The 16,534-nt window shown below is 42.0% G+C and overlaps 1 long non-coding RNA gene across 6 annotated transcripts in view; it reads left to right on the top strand.

Annotated features, from left to right (window-relative positions):
* LOC119064832 (uncharacterized) overlaps window positions 1–15,543 on the top strand; it is a 48,572-nt gene extending 33,029 nt beyond the window's left edge. For 2 of the 6 annotated variants that reach the window (XR_008390777.1, XR_008390775.1), the window contains one exon: window positions 11,081–15,543. This is a non-coding gene — a long non-coding RNA (uncharacterized LOC119064832). The remainder of the gene's footprint in view (window positions 1–11,080) is intronic. The other 4 variants (XR_008390778.1, XR_008390780.1, XR_008390779.1 and 1 more) reach the window with 4 other exon arrangements.
* Window positions 15,544–16,534: the final 991 nt, after the last annotated feature.

The following is a 16,534-nucleotide window of genomic DNA, read 5'->3' as shown; positions in this document are numbered from 1 at the left end:
AAACAGATTCTTCCCAGCACCCTGGAGGCTGTCATGCCCTACTGATCTCTTATCAGTTTATGTTAAGCAAATAAAATCCTTCAGTAAGTAAATGTGTGTAGTATTTAATTAAAGGCACTGCTGGGCTCCTTGTGTGAGGCTGGTGCTCGTTCAGGGATTACTGAACTGTTGCAACCTGCCTGCTCTCGTTTCTCCTCCTGGTGCTTCCACGTCCAGCTCAGAACCATCAGGAGCCTGAGGCCATGTGCAGCCTGCTAATAAATGCTTCAGTGTTTTCTTACTGCACCCATTGATAAGGAAACCTAGGCCAGAGAGCTTAAGTCACTTGTCCAAGGTCATGCAGCTTGGAGAACTGTGATTTCAACCCAAGGTCTGGGTGACTCCATACCAGATACTTGTAACCATGTAGGCGATGTAACACACGTGTATTTAGTAAGAACTAACTACGGTGAGTGGCAAGTGGTTCTCAAAATTCGTCCTCAGAACAGCACCATTGGCATCAGCCGGGAACTTGTTAGAAGTGTAAGCTTTCAGGCCCTGCCACAGACTTACTGAAGCAGAAACCTCTGGGTCTGTAGGATTCAGGTAGACACTAAAACTGGAGAACCACAGTATATAGGCTGCAGGTTAGGCATGAGGACTTCAAAAGAAAAGACAGATTCCCTGACCTCAGCTAGTTCAGAAGCTAGTAGAAGAGACAAGCACATAAAGACAATTATAATCATTCTTATTAGTGCATTACGAGTGCGCGGAGAAAATATGCATGGGAAATTGGGAAAGTACAGATGAGGACAATGAACTTGGATGGAGTAAGAAAAGCTTAATTGGGAAAGAGGTGCTTGCACTGAATATTAAAGCACGTCACTCCGGCTACAAGGATAGAGTATTCTAGGCAAGGGGACAACACAGACAAAAGGTGAAATAAATGGTGGGCCTCTGGGAAAAGCAGTTCCTTTGGGGACACTGGGAGGTGAAAGTGGGTTGAAGAAGCAGTGATGAGTTCACACAGCAGGCAGTCAGCTGCCCTCCGTCATTCAGCAGCTCGACCTTCCTCCTGCTGAAGCTCAGGAGTTTGGCTTTGTGGAGCGCTGGCTCCACAAAGATTTTATAGTCATTTGTTACTCTGCGGCATTTATGACCACCCTATGGTCTCAGATGAGGGACACCACATATCACAAAGGCTTGTTCTTCATGAGCTATTGAGCACCCAGTAATTCATGCATGTGATTTATACCACCCATTCTTCTCCTCTCTTCTTACGAAGTCCCCCAAGCCGATGCCTCCGCTAGGAGATGTCAAGCTGTCCAGTGGGTAAAAGTTGTTTGACAAAGGTTCAGCAGCTCAGGATGTCACTTCTAATTTATATCATGAATTTGAACTCAGTTCTTTGTTTCAGCACATCATCTATCAGTGAATAATATGCCCACATCACAGGACTTTGGTCTAGATTCTCCAGATCAGTATTCTAACATTAAGCACTTAAAATAAAACAGTCCATCCATCCTGACATATTGGAAAGAAGGTCAGGCTGAGCATGAGAGAGACTAGGGTTCTAGCCCCAGCAATGGACTTTCCTTTGTGTCCATTAGAAACACATTTGAAATCCCACCCACTTAACCTTGTGAAACCTGAGTTTTTCTTATCAGTGATGTTGGGCTGATATAAGGATGATGCCTGGAACTTAGTAGATGGTATTCCTTTCTTCATCATTTTTGTGTCTCACGTGTAATATTGGAGAGAGTGCCTCTTCAAAATGCCCAGTGCCAAGACTGGGCAGAGATTTCCCTCCCCATTTTCTAGATATTCTGTCTGCGAACTTTATTCCTTCACGGTGTAAGGGGCACTGTGTTCATCTCAGAAGCAGCAAAGTCAGTGTTTTTGATTGAAAACCTTCCTGGCTATAAGAATTGTAGCAGAGAAATCAAGTCTAGGGAGAGGCCTGAGTTACAGAGTTGAAATGCTGTCTGTATATCCATTGGGGGAAAGACACTTGAGTCCACGATTATCTGATGACTCCTAATGGAAAACGGAAGACTTACTATGCTAACCTAACCCCCAAATATTACGAGCTCAGATTTGACTCACTAAGCACCCAGAATGTGCTGGGTTGGGTGTTGGGTGACTTAGGTAGGTGCTGTCATTTTATTCTTACGAGAGTGTTGTTGTCTCCATGTTAAGGACAAGAAGCCAAATGGCCTGTCTGATGTCATGGATCTAATTAGAGGCAGAGACTTGACTAAACTCAGGCCTTGTGATTTCACGTCTAGTGTCATTTACAAGTTTCCATTTCAGACCTACTTTTAAATCTATATTTTTTATTGAATGGCCTAAAGAATGGTTTTCATAATTAGGAAAAATTTGAGAAAAATATTACAAAACAAACACACAAAAAAATTGTATTCCTAAGAGACACAGGGTCACTTTGACTTTTTGACAAATGTTGGGATTCTTAGGAACCCAGATGCTGTTTCAAGTCAAGTTGGACAACGTATTTAGGGACTTCAATGTGGCTTGCATTATAGCTTTCTCTCTACCTTCTATAAACAGGGAACCAAGGCTCAGAGTAAAAATGGCTTGACCAAATTCCCTCAGTTTGTTATTTGGCCAAGCTAGGTTCAGACACATTGATTCTAGTTCTCTTTCTATGATAAACACATTTTGGCTGATCATTTCCCATGCGTAAGATTTTTCTCCCCTACTAGAATGTCAAGTTCAGCTAAGCAGGCCCTGTGGATTTCTCACTGTGCTTAGCACAATGCTCAGAATATTAGCTCATGATTTACTGCCATCCATCAGATAATCTTTTGCAAGGTGCACCCATTATTCTGTGACAATCCCACTGAGTTTGTATCACTTCCCCTGGGCTTTGGGTTATAGAGAAATGGAAAAGGAGAGACTTGTAATAAATTGGAAGCACAAGAATACAATCCAACATAAAATCCACTCTTGCCTCGCCTACCGTTAGCTCTCTAGTGGGAGGATAATCAGATGACCATTTACTCCCCAGTTGTAGTATAAGATCTAAAATTAAGATTCAATATTATTGCTGTAAAATCAGAAGGGCTCAAATGGTCTAACCTTGTTTCCTTCCCCACTCTGCTCTTGTGAATAAAGGTCCCTAGCTAAACAGTCCTCCTTATCAAAGGATCAGGCACAGTTCTGCCCATCTCTGGGACGGCAGGTTTCAGCTTGTATGCCAGTCCATGAAATTATCCAAACAAGCCACTCACATCCTCCCACCAGAACCAGGGGGCCCCCCCACGCTCTGGATACTACAATGTCTGCCTCCCACAGACCCTACTTGTTCACTGGGTTCCTGAGGGCACCCCTTCATATGGCCATGCCCTTGACTGACATGTGGTGTCCTCCCCCCATTGCCTGTGATTATATGACTAATAAATTGTCTGACTCATTTGTCCAATGTTGGATGTTGTGTGTTCAACCATCTCCTAATAAGAGCAGGTGCTGAATGCAGTGCCTGGCAAATACTGGGTTGGCCACAAAGTCCATCTGGTTGTTTTAATAACATAAAAGACATATTTTTCATTTTCACCAATAACTTTATTGATCTGGACATTTTGAGTATGTTAGCTATTTCCCACATGGTATAACATTGATTGTTCTCAGTTAATATCTCAGGTTGATCACTATCAACTTCAACTGCTCTACCTGACTATGGAGCATAATCCAGTAAGAAATCTCCAGCACAAAACTTCACAAACCACTTTTGACATGTTCAATCAGCCACAGCACCTTTTCTATACACTGCACAAACCTTTTTTTGTGTGTTTTAGTTGTGTTTTTACCTTTCTTGAAATAATGAAGCATAATTGCCAAAAATGTTGCATATTTTCTTCCACCTTCAATATTAAAATGGCTACAAAAATTTAATGATTTTGATAAATTTTTAATGCATGCTCATATGATAGCTGTCATAATACAACCTAACCAAATTGTTTTAAATGAAATTAAAGACAACTAAGCACTACTAGAGCCATTGTACAGAAAAAAGGTATCAGACTTATTATTATCAAACCAACCTGATAATAGTTCTTTCCAAGTAATGACTATGATTTTGGCTGATTAAAAATATCTACTTTAAATAAATTGGTTGTAGTTAACTCTTGGGAGTTGTATGGGACTAGGGAGAAAGAATCCAAAAATCTTCTTATTTTCTCTGCCCTCAGGCCTTCGGCACCAGCCACATTGGCCTTTTCTGAGCACCAAAGGTATGTTTCTGCACCCTGTTTCAGTGTTTTTAGAGATGTCACACCTGAGACCTGGGATTCTCTTCATCTCCATCCCCTAACCTGCTGACAAAAACTCCCATTATACACATCTAGTTGATTCCTACTCAACATCTAGGGCTCAGCACAAACATCACTGAATAGGAAATGTTCCCTGGCTCCCCAGAGTAGATCAGCGCCCCTCGTAATCTGATTAGTGGCATCCGAACTTTTTAGGAGCATTTATGTACAAATTGCCTGGCTCCATCTCCAGTACTTAGCAGTTGCTCAGGATGGATGAGGGCTATAGTTAATGACCAGGTATTCAATACTCATAATTTAATTTGGTGTTTTTGGTAGATGCTAAAATTATTTCTAATACACAGATAAAGAAATTGAGGCTCCAAGAAATTAGCATCCCCTGAGACACATAGCTAGTATGTGGAAGAGCTGGGATTTGAACTTTGTTTTCTTCAGCTCAAGATAACCTCATCTCCCCGCAAGTGAGCTGTTCCTGAGATTCTTCAAGTCCACTTCCTGATTCCTGTCCTTTAATGCACTTTGGTCCTTTAAACTCTCCAGGCATAAAAATGTGAAAATATGTCTTCACCCAACTGACTCTTAGAGTCAAAAGCCTCTGCATCCCTCTCAGGCCCAGAAACCCAAAGTCTTTTCAGGAAGCCCATGGTCTTCACCTGCTATGTCTCTTTCAAAGATTTCCCCTCATTCTTAGGTTATCTATAATTTTTAAAAGGTTTTATTTATTTGTTTAGACAGAAGGGAAAGGAGGGAGGAAAATATCAATGTGTGGTTGCCTCTCATGAGCCCCCCACTGGGGACCTGACCTGCAACCCAGGCATGTGCCCTGACTGGGAATCAAACTGGTGACCCTTTGCTTTGCAGGCTGGTGCTCAATCCACTGAGCCACAGCAAGCAGGGCAGGTTATCTATCTACCTATAGAACCTGTTCAGTCTTAAACTTCTGCATCCCATTAAATGGCACCATAACCACACTGAAAACATAGACGATATCCTCCATTCTTTCTCTTACTTCACTGTCCCATCCCATCCACATGTTAATATTTTCTGTGCTTCTACCAATTATGTCTCAAATCCATCATTATTCCCTGCTACTCCATCATGTCATATGTCCTCTCACAGCTTCTAATCCTTTACAATATTTTTTTTATATCAGTCAGGAAACAAACTACTCTATGCATTGCAGAAACAAAGGGAAATGCTGAGAGGTGGGGGCAGATGCCAGAGGGATGCTGAAGCCATTCAAGTCCACGCCGAAGATCTCAGCCTGGATGATCCAATTCGGTGGTTTTCTGACGCTTTCCTGGAGTTGCTATAATTCTCAGATGTCTGAGAAGCTCAGGAGCAGGCTCAGTCCTGCAGCCACCAAGCAGGCGGTTTTCAGGAGTCTGCCGGGAAGCTGCTCTGGTGCTCACACCTGCATCCGCATCTGTTTCCCATCGCCTCCAGAGATGAAGCTTCCAATTCACGTCCACTTTCCAGACACCACAGACCTGGCACTCCTCGGCAAAATCTAGCCCCAAACCTAACATAGAAGGTGATTCTGAGAAAGACTTACCAACCTTACAAGGACATGGTGGTAACACTCAGTTCATAAGAGACAGCCCACCCCGCCATCTGCTACGCAGCAGCCAAATGCCTTTTAAAGCCTAAAACAGAATATTTTACAACAATGCCTCACACGATTCAGTGGCTTCTCATTTCTCTGAGGAGAAAACCCAAACTTGTGCCATGACTTGCAATGCTTACTGAATTTTTTTCCTGACATTTTCAGTTTCCTCTAACTGAAGCCTTCCCTTCAATAACTATATTCCAGCCAAACTGGTTTTCATTCTGTTGCTTCAACATGCCAACACTGTGTCACCTCGGAACTGTTTTTAATTTTTCAATTATAGTTTACATTCAATATTCTTTTGTATTAGTTTCAGGTTTACAGCATAGTAGTTAGATAATCATATACTTTACGCAGTGGTCCCTGGTATTTTAAGTACCCACATGGCACCATCCATGGTTATTATACTATTATTGACTATATTCCTTGTGTTGTACTTTACATTCCTGTGACTATTCTGTAACTGCCAATTTGTACTTCTTAATCCCTTCACCTTTTCACCACACCCTCATCCCCCTCCCATCTGGCACCATCAGTCTGTTCTCTGTATCTATGAGTCAGTTTCTATTTTGTTTGTTTATTTTGCTCTTTAGATTCTACAAATAACTAAAATCGTATGGCATTTATCTTTCTCTGACTGACTTATTTTACTTAGCATAATACTGTCTAGTTTCATCCGTCACAAATAGTACGAGTTTCTTCTTTTTCATGGCTAAGTAATATTTCATTGTATATGTGTACCACTGCTTTTGTATCCGCTCATCTATTAATGGGCAGTAGAGTTGCTTCCCTTTCTTGGTTACTGTAAATAACGCTGCAGTGAACATAGAGATGCATATATTCTTTTGAATTGGTGCCTTGGTTATTTTAAATAGATACTCAGTAGTAGAATTCTTATATTTACTTTCCCCTCTGTCCAGAATGTCTTCCCCTTTGAGGTTCAAATTCCTTTCATCTCAACACTCTTATCTAAAGAGTCCTTTCCAAATTCTCTGCCACCCCTGTAATTTCCTTTACAGCATCCATTCCAATCTGCTCTTATCTTTTCTATTTGTTTAATTATGATCTGTCATACCCATTGAGTGAAAGCAGGTACCATATTGTCAGGGGGCTAGTTCCCTATCCCAATTTAGTTATCACTTATCCTCTTAAAACATAAGCGCATCATGGGCTGGGTTCCCTGCTTCAGACACGCAAAGGACATCTGTTTCTTTGGTGCCCGATAGCCTGTAGCCACGGGACCCACCTTAACAGAAGTGCAAGGAGAAAAGGACAAGGTTTGCTCAGTTCGATGTATACAACAGGTTCATTGCATCCCAAGAAAGTCTCCAAATGCAACCTGAAGTCTGCAGCTTTCTAGTATTGATATTCAACAGCCCCCTTCTCCTCTCACCCCTTAGAAAACCCAGGAAGCTCATACTAATTTAATTAATTATGACTTTACTCCCTGTCCTGCAAGTGTCAAAATTTTCTTTATTAATCAGCATGTGGTTTAAACACACTTAGAATTCATTTATTCCTTTTGGTGCTATTTCCATGATAACATTTATTACAATCAGTCAATTAATTGATTACTTCATACACATATTGCCATCTCCACTAGACTATGTATTACCTGACAGCAGGGATTCTGTCTGGAATCTTCTATTTCCAATGGCAGGGGTGTAGAGGGCACTCAGGAGACATTTGTTGTATTGCACTGGATTCCTTTTGAAAGCAAAGTGTTGGAAAAATCCACTTGATTACAGGACACTGGAGACACCTGAGCTAAACTGCTGGTGGATCCCTGATGCAGACAGAATGCCAGCTTTCTCCTCTGTTTGACAATGTTTTCCAACCATTCATCTCCTCTGCCCTTTTACCTTGTGCTGCACTGGGCTGTCTTACCCCCACATCATGCAAAGTGCACCCTGTATTGTGTTCTCAGTGCATTCTCACAAATAGGACACACCTCACCAGTGTCTGGCTTGCTGGGCAGGAGCCCTTTTTTCGAAAACCTAACCGGCTTGGTCACCTTCAGACATTTGTATGAACACATCATTCACCTGTCCCTTCAAAGTCTAATGGATACTAATTAGCAAATAAATCAAACCGAACATTCCACTAAGCATGCTTCATTCATATCAGTCTTTACTTATTTGCATGTAGTAGAGAAAAACAGCAATGATAAGTATTAACCACTCTTTTTTTCTTGTTTAAGGTGAAAATAAGAATTTCTTCAACATGGAGGAAAAATGATTTAAACAAATTTTAATAATAACTTATACCCTGACACTATCTGAGAGAAAGGACCCTGGCCTACAAGTAACAGATAATATCCATCATAACTATTGACTATTAAATATTATATGCCAGGTAATATGCTAAATTATTTCTGAGCCTCACAATACTGCATGGCAAGTTATGATTCCATGTTCAAGTATAAGAAAATGATTTTTATAAGAATTAAATGATTTGGCCAAGACCACAGAGATAATCTGAGGGTAAACTAGGCCTTAGTACCAAACTGGCTTCATTCATAATCTTGAACTTCCTTGGAAAAGAAGCAGCTGTGTGGATATAACTTCCACTTCATTTCTTTAGATCTCTGTTCTTCAAGTGCAAACTGGAGTTGAAGAAAGCTCAATCTGTTTTTCCTCTTATGTTACATATGGCTTACATTCCTGCTTCCAAAAGTTATCTCAGGCCAGTTTGACTGAAGGCACGCATGGAACTCGGTGGTGATGGTGACTATGATGGTACATATAAAGAGACTGAACACCCCGTAGACAAAGCAGGGAAACAATTTTGCCAAGAATCAGAACTAAGATGACTGCAGCAGGTGAGCATGAAATTTGGCTCTGAAAACTTGTAGGTGAGCTGGCAGAGTAAACCTTGGCTTCCTATGACCTAACACCACCACCACCACCACCACCAAAACAGTGTCAGCAAAAAATCCACCAGCAGCAAATCAGTAAGAGACTAGGTATAATGTGAAGTCCACAAAGAGTAGAAGTGGCTGCCAAAGGAAACACAGAATGTCCTCAACAGCCCTGCTCCCGACCCTACTGCTTAGAAGAAGAGTCTCATTAATGCTCCTTAGTATGAGGTTACTAATAGGCAGGCCAAGGAAAGGTTTTGTTTCAAATCCCTAGCATTAAAAATTTGCTTTATCTTCGAAGATTTCAAGATCTACACACACACACACACACACACACACACACGCTGTTCCTAGGACTCAGTTTTCTCAGAGATTCCTGTTGAATGGGAGAATGAGCAAAATGTAACTGTATCCACTCATGGAAATGAGATATATATGTCCAACTATAGGATATAAATACTGATACAAGAAATTTAAAAAATACTTCATAAAAGAAAAGAACACACCAACAAAGATGGAGCTAGAGAGCCTGTGGGAATTGCCTTCACCCCCCCCCCCCCCCAAAAACAACCTCACCTCAGATCATGTCTGAGAAGACAAAGAGATTCCAAACAACTCAGGAGTTTAGTGGAAAGCCAGAGATGATCACGACACATTTTAACACGTGTATTAACACAATAACATGACCTCAGTGCAAAGTAACAATTGCTAAACACATGCTCAAGTATGAACCTAAGAAATGAGTACAAGAAAAAGGCAGATGAATCCACTCTCAAAGAAATGATAACTCAAAAAAGAAGAACATGTCCTCTGAATAGATGTATTTCGACAAATAAGAGTTCCAAGATGACTAAATAAGATAATTATATGAGAAAGGATATAGACAATAAAACAGTATCTTTATAGAAAATATATATAAATTACAAATAAAAAGAAACAGATAAGCTATATCAGAAAGTTGAAATTAGTGGCAAAAGAAAACTGTGATATCATACTGATTGTCTATAAAGATGGAGAAATTCCTAAAAACTCAACAATAGATATGGTGCAAAAGACATAAAATCACAGGATCATTTGTATACTTGAAATAGAAAACTTGAATAAAAAAAACACTGAATATTCAGAACAAAATAGCAGTGTATGTTCCCAGAAAATAATGACTCAGATGAGACAGACCTGCTAGGCACCTGGGAATAAAGAGGAAATTGTTTATAAGGGAGAAAATCAGATTTACCTACAAGTTCTCTGTGGCACCAATTAGTGCCAGACAACAATGGAACTAAGTCTGCATGATTCTAAAAGAAAATTAAACATTGCCAGATAGTACATCAGATACAAAGCAACAAGAAGGTGTTCTCAAACAAGAGCCTTTCTCAGCAAAAACAACTGATGAAATCCTATTGAACAACAGGAATGGTAAGACTAGTCAGGTAGATAATAGGTCTTTCTCCAAAGCCTAGAAACATCTTTAATGTTAGTGTAATTTCTTTTGCTAAATTAAAAGAAAACTCAAAGTAGAAATTTATTTAAAATAGCATGCGAAGTAATCCAAAAATAGAAATATTCAAAAGTGTACAGAATATAAGATAGTAATACAGTTTTTATTCTCATAGCTATATCTATACAGTGAGGTGTTTTGAGTGCTATTTAATTTTAATTATTACTATTTCTAGGTGGTGTTGTTTTAGATGATTTCATTAGTTTTTTTATTGGTGGGCATTTTTGATTTTTTAAACAAGCATGTATAAATGTATAATGAAGTCAATTCATTATTGTTACATTTAGAGAGCAGGAGAAAAAAATTAGGTCGTGGTTTATTGTGAGCCAAGGCAGGTGAAGAGGCAGAACTGCGAGGGCGGAGGGAGAGAAAGAAAGGGCACTTTCCATCAAGTGTCGCAGCACAGGAGTAGCACTTCTTTGGAACTTGAAATCTAACCTTGGAGCTCCCTCTTCGTAACCCCATAGACCTCAGGCCTCTTTCTTCCCTCTCTAAAGTGTACTTGCATCATCTGTACACCTGGGGAAATGCGGCTGTGTCAGAGTGTGGCTGTGATTGTGAAATGACATAATGCACGTGATCAGAAAAAAGCTGTTATTAGAGCGTGTCCACCCCAGAAACCTCCCTACCAGAAGTGTCCTGGTTTTCCAAGCCAACTCTTAGGTTTAATGATAGTTAATGGGAAATAAAATCTGGAGTAAATAGCAGACAGCAGAGGCTGGTTGTTGTGGTGGAGTTGGTTGAATTGCCTCTCATATCTTCAGAAAAATATGAGCAAATTAGTTTTTTGCAGGTCTACCATCTCTGGTTCCTACTAAAAATTTTATTTATTTGTTTATTTTTAGAGAGGGGGAACGGAAGGGGGAAGAGAGGGAGAGAAACATTGATGCGAAAGAGAAACATGGATTGGGTGTTTTTCATACGCACCCTGACCGGGGATGAAACCTGCAACCCAGGTATGTGCCCTGATCAGGAACTGAACCGGGGATCTTTCTCTTTGTGGGACAATGTCCAACTAACTGAGCAGCCCCAGTCAGGGCCCTGGTTCCCACTTTATGTGATCCGGGGAGGACTGAACCCCTGACTTAGGAGGTGGAGCATATCTGCTTGCCTACAGTGATTCAGAGAGAAACATGTGGCTCATTCAGGTGGAACAGAGAAATCCCAGGGTCTGTGAGGGGCTTACAGATGGGATCCAAACCTGGAGGCTAAAGCCTGGAACCACAGCTCCATCTCATCCTCACGGTCCTAAGGTCAGAGGCCATGCGAGAATGGAACTGGCACAGAGCAGAAGTCAGGAGGATGTCAATCAACCCATGGACTTATCACACCCCCACGCCCAATGTATTAATCACATGAACTAATTAATTTCGTTTCCTTTGAGAAAGAGTTAATTGGGGCCATTTGTAATGAAATGAGCCCTATTTGATAGAGATGGAATTGCTTTTCCTTGTCTTTGCTTTCATTTGTTTATTTGGGATAGGTTTGAGAGCACCTGCAGTGTGTGAGTCCCAAAAATGAGAAAAGAAACATATTGAGAAATATTTCTGGACACTGTTGAGTCCAGCAGGGTCTCCTGGTGAGTTCAGGAAATACAAGCAGATAACTTGCATTGTTTGAAATTGAGCTTTGGTGACTGACACACAGCTCTTTTTTTCATATTGCACCACTCTAACACCCATGGTTTGTGCCTTTATTGATAAAATAAAGCCTGGAATCCAGCCTTTATGGATAAAACAGACCATATTAAGGCCTTCGTTTATAATATCCTCTCAGCGGGAAAGCCATGCTTTCCTGCTTCATGAACCCCCTTTCTTGATGAACTCTTACTCAGTCTCTAATGCCAATGTCTGACCCCTAAATGGGCTCCCTTGTGTTTTCCTGGCAGCCACCTCTTACCTCTCTCATCACATGGGCCATGTGGTCCTGATTCTCTCCCACTGGACTGCAAGCTGCTTGAAGATAAGGTTGACTCACATGCCTTTGTATTTTTAGCATACATCACAGATCTTGGCACATGCTGGCTGTGCCGGATGGCTTTGTTTATGCCCACCCCCAAGTCCACTCTGCACTTCCTAACTCTGTATCATGGAAACTGACCTGTATAGATGACATCAGCAGGATTTCTTATCTTGTGGTTTCCACTCAGGTTTGGCTAGTGGGAAGCAGCAAGAGAATAAAGGGGAGAAAGGGAGGTTGGGATGCTTCTCCCTTGGCTCTTTCTAGTCAATCTACCGTGGTTGCCTCTGTCTGTCTACTTAAGGCCACAGGTCCCCTTTCAGGGTTCCAGGTCCCAATCCCTCTCCTTGGCTCTCCAGACCCATGAGTGACAAGGGTTCCTCTTTTTAACCCAAGAGTATTGTACCGTTCTTTGCTGGTTTCCACAACCCCTGGCCACACTTTTATTAAACTCTCCTTTAATTCCTAACTCTTTCCTATTGGATAGCGACTGTAGGTAGGTAATCAACATGTTTTAAAGAATCAGTTATTCAGCAGCAGTCCCCAACCTTTTGAGCAGCAGGGACCGGTTTTGTGGAAGACAATTTTTTCACAGACCGGGAGGGGGGCATGGTTTTGTGATGATTTAAGTGCTTTACATTCAAGCTCACCTCCTGCTGTGTGACCTGGGTCCTAACAGGCATGGACAGGTCCATTGCCCAGGGGTTGGGGACCCCTGAGTTATTGGATGGATGATAAAAATAGGGATTGAGTAAATGGATAACTGCCACGAATAGTATTGGAGTGTCTCAGATATGTCTTTATTATGATCCGAGAGTGTGCTTGACTGGCTTGAATGAGCACAATCTAAGATTGATTGGGGTTATCAACTTGGACTAAGAACAAAGAACACTCGTTAGCGTCCTGACGTCAGTCAGAGGGCCGGTGCTGTAGACCAGATTGAATTTTCCGATGTATTGGTGGGGGAGATAAGGCGTGAGCAAGAGATAATTAACATGTTGAGTGAGGGAGGTCAGAGGCTCAATTAAATGTCAAAGCAGAGACAGGACAGGAAGTACATGGGCTTAGAGAAGGAAGAGGTGGGTCAGTGTTTAGATACACACTGGGGTTTGCCAGGGAAGGCTTCACAGATGCTGTTGTCCTGTGTCCGCATTCTTCCATGAGGGACTTAGGAGATGCAGGTATATACATATGTGTGTTTGAGAAGTTTAACAGGTAAATCAAATCTTTTTCCTTACTACCACAAACTACCCACAGATACACATGCAGACACACACAGACACACACCATACTATACACAGACACACCACAGTTCTGCTTCACAGGCTCATAGTTGGCATGAGTCTGGAAGGGCCTGTAGAAATTCCTCCCGAGAAATTCCATTTTCATGTTGCTTGCAGGCAAAAGCAAAGACACTTGCCTCAGTCTCTAGACTCCCCCAGTGTCTCGATCATAATGATTTATTTTGCCTCTGGAAACAACCTTCCCTGTTAGTTCTCCTGTTGTCAAAGAGCCTGTGTGAAGTGGACCTGACAAGGTTGTGGCATTTTATGTCATTTCATTAGTGAGGGTTTCTTTGCCATTAATGTCACCTTCACTCTATCGCAGACCTTCCTTCCACACCCGGGTTCTCATGTTGCTCTTAATTGAACTATTTAAATAAACTCAATTTTTAGCTTGCTTTTACCAAAATCACTCTTAATAACTGCTATTATCTCTTACAGTTACAATAATCACTTTGGCTCAGAGTGACTCACAACATTAGCTCTCAGTCCAATAAACCTTGACAATCGTGTTTGGTGGAAGACGTGGTTGCTGTAAGTAAGGGAACAGCTGTGACGGCTTGGCCTGGTGGGTCACAGGTATACTGACAAGTCAGGGAGGCTCAGGGCTTCCCAAGGAAATAAATGAAAGGTTGAAGGACCCCTCGCTGCGTCTTGAGATTGGGAGGTAGTGCAGAAAAAATTCTTTCATTTTATAGTCTCTGAACTCGGACTATTTAAACTCATCTCTGCCACCTATAGGCCTTGTGTTCTTAGGCAGCTTTTGGAAGGTCCTGTGCCGCAACATCCCCATCTGTAAAATGGGTGTGACACAATGGATACCTATGCTCACAACTGTTTCAACAATTTTCATTTCTGATTGACCTGTGCCCAAGCTGGTAGATATTTTGGCTACCACCCCAGGATACAACCATATTTTCTGGTTTTTGTGTGAGGATTAAGTGGGTCACCAGTACAAAGGCCTTAGCACTATGCAAGGAATGTGGGAAACACTTGCAAATACTGGTTGCTGTTATAATTATTCATTTTTATTATTATTTCTCAAGGGCTTCAGTGGGACTGTAAGTGGTATCTGATAAAATCCTATGCTAACTACTAAATTGGGATGATTAGAACCACAGGATTTTATAGGTGAGGAAATCAAGATCAGCACAGTTGAATAAAAAGCTAACAAGTCGCGAAGATGGCATTGAATGTCATCTAGTCAAAACTGATCACTTCTCCAAGAATATATTAATATGTCTCAGACCTTTTCAGAAATCAATCGAACTCTGTACCTGTTCATAATCTATATAGGAATTTAATTGCTGATGTTCTATCCAAAATGTACACACAGATTTTTCAGTGCAAAGGTATATAAAATTCCAAGGTGTGATCATTAAAAACAGCTCTTTTTTTTTTTCATTCTCTGTCTTTTTCACTAGGATTTAAACTCCACAAGGACACAGATTATGTCTGGTTTCTTCATTTCTATATCCTCAATACCTAAAACAGCGCTTAGCACATCATTAATGTGCAATAAATATTTAATGAGTGAATAAATGAATCTTCAGACATGCAGAATGTAGCTGAAACAGAAATAAATTCTACAGATATATAAAGAGATTTGAATAAAGCGAAAGAACTGACAGATTTTTGGGTGGAAAGAGTTAACGTTGTAAAAATGCCAAATGCTCGAATAACCTATGAATTCACAGCATTTCCACTCAAGGAAATTGACTTTTTGGTTTTGGAACTTGAAAAGTTATTATAAATTTCAGCTGGAAGAAGAAAGAAAAACAGGAGGGGTTTTGCCCTGCCAAGCACGTGGGCGCGCCCACCAGAGTCAGCAGTGCAGTCAGCGGAAGGTGCAGGTTCAACCCCGGTGATGTACAAAAACATGAAATGTTTTCTTCTCACTGACACTGTTAACTGCTCTGTTGAATCTTCCTTTCTCGCTGGTTAGCAGCCATTTTAAGCATTCCAATGATTAAAACAGTCTATTTTTAGTCTAGATCATTCTAAAGCCTTCATCTCAAACTCTCACCTTCCACAGCCCCTTTGGTATAGACTCAGTGTGTGGCCATCTGAGGGGAAGGGAAAGAGGGGGAAGGGGGAGGGAAAGAGGAGGAGGGGGAAGGGAAGGGAGGGGGAGGGGAAGGGAGGGGGAGGGGAAGGGAGGGGGAGGGGAAGGGGAGGGGGAGGGGGAGGGGGAGGGGAGGGGAGGGGAGGGGGGGGGAAGGGGAGGGGAGGGGGAGGGGGGGGGGGGAGGGGGGGGGGGAAGGGGAAGGGGGGGGAGGGGGAGGGGAAGGGGAGGGGAGGGGGAGGGGAAGGGGAGGGGAGGGGAGGGGAGGGGAGGGGAAGGGGAGGGGAGGGGAGGGGAGGGGAGGGGGAGGGGAGGGGAGGGGAAGGGAGGGGAGGGGAGGGGAGGGGAGGGGGAAGGGAGGAAGTGAAGCCCCCTGTCACCGGCCCACCCTGTCCCAGCACAGTCACTCATGAAATCCATACTGTGAGATCCGTAAACTTGGATTTACTGGGGATATTTCTGCCGCCGCTAAGGTTGTTAAACTCCCAATGAATCTGTTGTAGAGCCAGGCCCGATGGGTATGGTCTCATAGCCGCATAGCAGCAATTTCTCAGGTGAGTGAAAAAGCAGATTGGGCCTTTTAGCACCATCCTGAAGCTAGGACATGCAACATTAACTCCAGTTTTAAAAATCCAAGTGTGAAGAGGATAAAAGGAAAGGCATTAAATCATAAACATTTACATCGTCTCTCTCTCCCTCCCTCCCTTTCTCTCTCACATCTCCCAAAGGAGAGAGACTTGCTAGGTCAATGCTAGATTCTCCTTTGTTTACATAAAAATCAAAACAAGACACAAAGGATCCTACAAACAAAGCAAAAGCCCTGAGCCACAGATCAAAGGTGGGACGGAGATAATGGCTGTTTTAAAGTGGGGAGAAGGGATGAAGGGATGTTTCTGAGGGGCAGGTAGTGGGGAAATAGGTGATTTGAGACAAGTATGAAGGTGAACGGGAAATTGCAAGGAAGTGATAAGTAGAAAGGGAGTTTTTAAAAG

This window comes from Artibeus jamaicensis, unplaced genomic scaffold (assembly GCF_021234435.1).
Source record: "Artibeus jamaicensis isolate MK-2021 breed Jamaican fruit bat unplaced genomic scaffold, CSHL_Jam_final scaffold_916, whole genome shotgun sequence".
NCBI lineage: Eukaryota > Metazoa > Chordata > Mammalia > Chiroptera > Phyllostomidae > Artibeus > Artibeus jamaicensis.
This window is presented reverse-complemented; position numbering and strand designations above follow the sequence as displayed.